At 51.8% G+C, this 7,055-nt stretch overlaps 1 protein-coding gene and 1 long non-coding RNA gene across 2 annotated transcripts in view; one reads left to right on the plus strand and one right to left on the minus strand.

Moving 5' to 3' along the window:
- Positions 1 to 7,055, plus strand: part of BCOR (BCL6 corepressor) — an 83,655-nt gene that overhangs the window by 20,823 nt on the left and 55,777 nt on the right. The gene's annotated exons all lie outside the window — the stretch shown is intronic.
- Positions 3,089 to 7,048, minus strand: LOC112484906. Its single transcript, XR_003048278.1, has 2 exons — positions 4,573 to 7,048; positions 3,089 to 3,819 (listed from the first exon to the last, which is right to left on the minus strand). It is a non-coding gene; the product is annotated as an uncharacterized LOC112484906 (long non-coding RNA).

Raw genomic sequence — 7,055 nt, forward strand, 5'->3', positions numbered from 1 at the left:
TTACCTGGGAGTAAGTCAACTCTTCATTCAGATGATAAATTCTTAGGTTCCTATGGTGAACACAACAGATCAGCTGAGACCTGCTGATCTCAGAAAGAAACAAACTCCTTTTGTGTTATTTACTGCAGTCGGCCAGTTGCCAGGACGACCCTCGAGGGACATGATTGGAGAAACTCTATAGGATCTGATCTCAGAAATCAGAAATATTTTAAGGTTTCGGGGAACAGTGCATGTGTGTGGGAGGCAAACAATATACTTAATTGGAAAGAGCCCAGGTTTGGAGTCAGAATCGGTGTAGCCAAACTCTGCTAGATTACATATGCATTTGGGAGGGCAATTGTAAGAGCTTCAGTTTCCTCAACTATAAAATGTGAATTGTAATAACTTATAGGGCAATTTGGGGGCTCATGAGGTAACTTGAAAATGAACCTAGTAAAGTAACTGAGAAGAGTGAAGACCCTTAATATACAGTAGCTATTATTATCATGTAGGGATTGGATTATTCATCATTAAAAAAGACTTACTCTAAAAAAAAAAAAGATTTACTCTGCTATTAAATGCTTTGTAGTGACAGTTACTGTTAGAAGTCAGATGTCATGGAATTGAGAGAGCTCCAACCGCCCAAGGTCGACTGTGGCCAGAACCCACTCTTCTGGTTTCTGAGGGTCCTAAGAAGAAAGACAATCTTACTCTTTTGCCACCAAGTAAGAAGCAAATGGTTGGCAACAGGCAAATACTCCAGGTTCTGGTTTTAGCTCTATCTTGCTCTTGGCTAAGATGTCCCTTGTCTCATCTCTTGGGGATGATATTCTGCAGTACTTAGCGAGGATAAGATGTCCAAGGTCTTCCCCCAACATGCACACCCAAGAACCTTGGCTCCTCTGACAAAGCCCTGTATACACGTATCCCACACTCTCATGGGTCTCCCTTGGATCCCCCCAGATTATAATGGCACCCCTGGCTTCATGCTTTCCTTTCCTAATTTCTTCTACTTCAGTCCTCAACAGAACTACAGAGTCACTCCCTGCAAACCTAGGCACTCCCCTTTTCCTTTAGCACATACCCACAATTGTCTTGCTCTCTTGAATTTGGTTTCTTCTCTGTCCATGGCATATAACAGGGATCCCCAAATCCTGGGCCATGGACCAGTACCAGTCCGTGGACCAGTACCGATCTGTGGCCTGTTAGGAAGTGGGCCGCACAGTGAGCAAGCGAAGCCTCATCTATATCTGCAGCCACTTCCCAGCACTAGCATCACCACCTCAGTTTCACCTCAGATCATCAGGCATTAGGTTCTCATAGGAGCACCCGTCCCTGGTGCCAAAAAGGTTGGGGACCACTGGTATAGAATATTGTTTCGGTTAGCAAAAATGTGTTATTTACTCATTCATTTATTGTTTATCAGTATTTTTTTAGCATCTATATGTGCCAGGTACTGTGTTAAACATGGGATACAGCCATGAATGTTATGTTTATACATGCTCATTGCTGGACATTGATGCAAACTTAGTTCACAGCTATGACATGCCCTGTCCTTACAGAATGTACAGTCTTGTTGGGGAGATAACAGCAGAGGGAGGGACACTCAGAGCCTATTAAGGAGCTGACAACAGGCCTATGTGCTGGCCCTGAGAGGGTGAGGTAGACAGTGGCAAGCCAGGATGTGACAAGGATGGTAAGCCTTGTTAAGGAGTTTAGGTTTTGTTCTAAGTGCAGTGGGAATTAGTGGAGTAGTGACATATGACATATTTTCAAAAGACCTTTCTAGCTACCATGTGAAGGATGGGTTGGAGGGGGTGAGCATGGCAGTATAAGAAACCAGCTGAAATAAAAATCCTATATCCTAACCCAGGCAAGAGAAGATGGTGGCCTGGCCTCAGGGGGATGTGGGAGAATGGTAAGGAGTAGGTTTATTGCATAGAACATTTGTAAGTAGAATCAGTTAGCCTCTAGTGGAATGGAGGAACGTGAGGTGCCAGGCAAAGGAGATAGGTCAAGAATGACACCACCACCACCCATCCCCAGGATTTTGCTTAAAACACTTGAGTGGCTGACACCTTTTCTCTAACAGGGAAAAGAGTTGGGACAAAGAGCAGGTTTCAAAAGAAGAGCTCGTCCCTTTTCAAGGGACAGTTTGTCCTGTTTACCACTGTTTCCCTAGGGCCTGGCATTTAGTAAGTACCCCCAAATATTTGTAGATGAATTCTTTTAGGAATTCAGTTTTAGGAATGCTCTGGGGGCAGTGAAGCAGGGTGGCTAAGAACATGGACTCTGGAGCTTGGACTGCCTGGGTTCGAATCCTAACTCCATCATTTTTGAGTGAGATGTCAGGTCTGCAATTTGATATGGGGATCTGGAACTGGAAAAAAATTGAGTCATCAACAAGTAGGTGGTATTTAAATCCACGGGCCTGGATGAGGTTGTGGGGTGGGGGGAGGATCCAGTCCCAAGGCAACTAGTAGATCATAGAGAAGAGCCTAGAAAGAGGCTCAGAGATAGGATGAAAACCATGCGCGTATGGCATCTGGGAAGCCAAGAGCAGTTGGGGGGAGTGAGGGTGAGTGGTCAGGGGTATTAAGTACTTCCAAGACCAAAGGAAGGACTGAAAAAACATCCCTCACTCCTGGCAACAAGAAGTGACTGGTGATCTTGAGCACCTTCTGCAGAATGGCCAGGGAGAATGGAGGCGTGGGTTGAAGAGTGTAATAAATGGAGTATCTATATAGTGGAATTCCACGAGCCTTGGCATAGACAAGGCCCATCTCCATGTGCTGATAGAAAATTATCTGTAAGTAGCAATATGTTTCATAGTGAGGTACAGAACAGCTTGTGCAGTGTGTTCCCATTTCTGAAAGTAAAAGGGCGGACATGCATATGTACAAAGAAAGTGGTGGTGGTGGTGGGGTGATCTCCAGCAGTGTTGAAAATGTTTAATGCACATACAAATAAATATATGTCTGCATTACCCCCTACTTTGTTTTTACACAAACTGTAACATACCCAAATTGTAACGTACTATACATACCTGCAGAGGTTCCCTCTGCACCTATGTCTTTCCTTAACAATAGAGCTTTGGGGTCATTCCAGATCAGTTCACAGAGCAGATCTTTATTTTTTAAATAGCTACAGAATATTCCATCCTGTGCATGTATCATCAATGCCATTGCTGGACATTTAGGTTGTTCCTAATCTTATGCTGTAACAAACAACAATTATCCCAACATCTTAGAATAACTTAAAAACTAGCTGAGTTTTAGAGTGCACAGGAAGTAAGAAATGGAGGTAAGAAATAGAGATGCCGCATAGATGTATATACCTCTTTCAAGAAGTACAGCTGTGCAAGGGAGCAGACAAATAGGGAGCCAGGGAAGGGGATGTGGGGGGTCAAGGAAGGACATTCTAAAGATGGGGAATGCTCCAAAGGAATGAATACACAGGGTGATTCAATAATTCTGCCAAGAAGAGCCTCTACATGGTATGTTAGCAGGTGTAGGAGAAAGACAAAATGGGTTGAGGCTCTGTGCTGGGTGCTGTGGGAACATCAGAATGGATAGATGAACACAGGGTTTCAGAAAGGTTCCACTCCAGCAAGGAAGCTAGGATGTTTCACAATCCAGTGGCAATATTGTTAGAAAGTGGTTGATTCTGTTGCTGAGGTGGAGATCTACAAACTTCCCACTGGAGTGTCTGCTGGTGGAGTCCGTTTACATTTCCAGTGGTTCCCTGGGTTCCTGATAGGACATTAGCCGGGGGAGAGGAGAAGGATATTTTGTCTGAAATTTGTAGATTTTCCCAAAGAAATTAAATGACATGAGTGCCCTGGAAGGATAAAAAAAAAAAATCAGAAATAAATAAAAATCTCAAGAAGAATTTATATTCCTGATGGCTTTGCTGATGGTCTTGTAAATTGTATATTTAATCAAAGGCACTCGAATGTCTTTTTTTTTTTAACTATTGAAGAGCCATTTAAATGTCAACATAAGTGATTCCCTTCCAAATAGTGCTGTTTATACATTACTTCCCCTAATAGACCATAATGATTCATAAGAAGGCATTTCGTGCCTCTAAATTGTAGGCCTATTGAAATATAAATTAAGATGATAAATAATTTGACCTTACCTGAGAGTACTGAGTATTTACATGTGTCAAATACAAAATTACCCTGAATATTAGAGTCCCTAAAAAGGCAGCCTTCCTCCTCTAGCTGAATTCAATAAATAAAACGGTTTAGAAATTTCATTCAGAGTGTGGAGTAAAGAGGGGCATACACAAAAGAAGCAGCCCGGGGACTGCCATCTCCGCCCTCCTGACTTCTCATTAGGCTGGGGGTGGGGGATGCTGACCCCCTCTGGGGAAGTGACAGGCGGGTGTGGGCAGACCTCGGGCGCCCCAGGAGTTCTCTTCCCCCACTCCTCCCGCAACGCGGCTGGAGTTTCTAAACATGGAGTTTCCACGGGAACTTTGCCAGGCCGAGTTCGCAGCCCTCCTGGTTCCCCGCGGCGGGACTCACCAAGTCGCCCGCGCCGCGCAGCCTCCGCGCTTACCCGCTCCCTCCCCCACGGAGTCGCTGACCTGGCGGCCTTCAGCAGCTCTGCAAAGCCGCTCTGCGGGGTTCTTCACCCAAGAGGGCAAGGAGCCTCTTGCGCTCAGCGTACTCGTCCGACCCTGCTCGGGTCCCGGGGGGTGGCAGCTGGGCGCCCTCAGCAGGGCCTCAGACAAGCCTACCCGCCGGGCCTGTTTATTTGCGCCGGCGCTCAGGGGCCGGGGTTTGGCGAGCTTTCCACTCCCCGGGCCAGGGCACAGACGCGGGGGTCGCCGAGGCAGCGGCGGGCCCAGGCTGACTGCGTTGGTTGCTGGCGCTGGGTTTTTTGTTTTGTTTTGAAGCCGGGCGTGGGGGAGGGGCAGCACCTTGTCAATGAGAAATTTCCTGTTCGCGAGACTCTGCTTGCAGAGTTTCTGTCCTGCCCTTGAACTGACAACTGAATCTCGGCAGCGCGGGCCTGGGAGAGTCCAGCCGGGTGTGCCGGGCGCTCATGGGGGTGGAAGCGGGGGCATCTGCGCCGCGGCGCCCAGGTCCCGGGAGCCCGATTAAGCGGGGCCGATGCCTGCCCTCCCGGTTCCCGGGCACACCCGTGAGCGCCAAGCCGAACGGTGACTAATCTGCGGCTCCGGGCCTCTTGGCGCTCAGCCCGGGCTCGCCTCCCGCCTCTCATCCCTCTCCCTCCCCGCTGTCCTCCCAGCCCCGCAGCGCCGAGCTCCGCGAAGAGAATCGCACGGGCCAGCGCTGCCGCCGCCACCACTGCGTTCTTGGGAGTGTGGGAAGCGGGTCGAGGCGGGCAGTTCCGAGCCGTCTCTCCAGTCGGCCTTCTTCGACCCAGGCCCGAGTGTGCGTGTGTTTCCTTCCCCATAAGCACTTTGATCAGCACTTCCTCTGCGCCGCGGAGGAGCCAGGGCGAACTGGAGCTTTTAACTCCTTGTGTGCCGCCCTATGGTGGGCTCCGTGGGGAGGGAGGCGCAAGGAAACTGGTCGACACCGGGGCGATCAATTTGGTTTGGCAAGTCGGAGTCTGATGGAGCCCGACTGGACCCAAGGAGCTTGCCCAAGCACGGCAGGCTCTCCCAGGGAGAGCAGGCCGCGAGGCCCGGGGCGGCTCGTTAATGTTCAAGCCTGCCCCGGGGCCGCGCAGTAACTCGACCTGCCAGGCGAGGCGAGGTGCAGGCTTGAAAGGCCTGTCAGGCGGAATCTTCTGGAGGAGATCGGGAGGCCCTGGGGGACCAGCCTTCACGCACTCTGTCCGCTGGCGCATGTACTGCTCCCAACCTAGGGATGGTGCCCGCAGCCCACCCCACGGCCTCGCCTCTGGCTGCCGCTCCCTCCCCTGGCCAGGTCTCGCTGGGGAGTTAATGATTGATTTACTGGCTCCGCACGGCCGGCGCCCTCCCAGCTATTTGTCCAAGCTGAGGAGTTCCTGGCGAGGCAAAAAGGCCGAGAGCGCGCGGGTTGCCCAGGAAGGGAAGCCAGACTGCCCACGAGAAGGAGCGGTCACTCGATTAGCCCCCGCTGAGCGGCTCTAGCCGTGTCTGGGACGAACCCACTGGAGGCCCTGGCCGGGCGAAGAGCATTGGGAAGCGCCACACGTAAACGGGTTGGCAGCTGGTGATTAGGCCGCCCTGTTTTATGAGTCATAATGGGCCGTCCGCCTGGCCCTCAACCTGCTCACTGTGGACCCGGCGCGTCAGGGTCCAGGCAGTGGACCGTTCCGCTCTGCGCAGAGGGGGTTGCTCTTGGCGGCCCGGACCGCCGAAGGCGTTGCGCAGGATTTCCTCTCATTTCTCGCAGAAGGCAACACAAACACCCTAAATCAAACCGCTCCGACAACCGAGGGCTCCACACAGACACATCAATAAGGATTTCGCCTCCCGCGTTCGAACGCACTGAAACACTTGTCCTATTTTTATGCAAATGACACCACACAAATAGATCTCACAGGCCCCGGAGCGGGGCGAGAGGAGGAGGGGCGCCGCCACCCCAGCCTGGGGACTGTGAAGGGGGAGGGAGTCCCAAGCCCGCACCCCGGGGCCCGTGTTGGGTTAGTTGCAGCGGGGCTGGTACTGGCCAGGCGGCCCGCCCCGCGCGCTGTGGCTCCCTGCCAGCCCCGCCAAGTCGGCCGCGTCCCCAGGCTGCCTGCAGAGGCGGATTAGGGAAGGAGCGAAGCGAGCCTGTGACTAATCGCGGGGCCTCGGACCGGAGCACCAAGGCCATGTGCGACTGACAGGATCGACACTAGCAGAGGACACGGCGACGCCTCGCTTAATTGCAGGCTTAAAAAATTGCCGCCTGAGAAGCTCCGGTGCTGAGAGCCTCCGCGTGTGCGCTGGGCTGGGGAACGCGTCAGGGGAGGCCTGCGGTCCCGCTTCTGGGAGGGAGGTTTGGCGTCTCCTGGATCGAGGGACCTGGCCCTCCTGTCCTACACTCTGCAGGAGTGTGGCTGAGCCGGCCATTAAGAGTACGGTCCAGCTCCCAGGCCCAGGATTCTGACCCTTTTTCCTTGGAT

This window comes from Pteropus alecto, unplaced genomic scaffold, assembly GCF_000325575.1.
Source record: "Pteropus alecto unplaced genomic scaffold, ASM32557v1 scaffold28, whole genome shotgun sequence".
Lineage (NCBI taxonomy): Eukaryota > Metazoa > Chordata > Mammalia > Chiroptera > Pteropodidae > Pteropus > Pteropus alecto.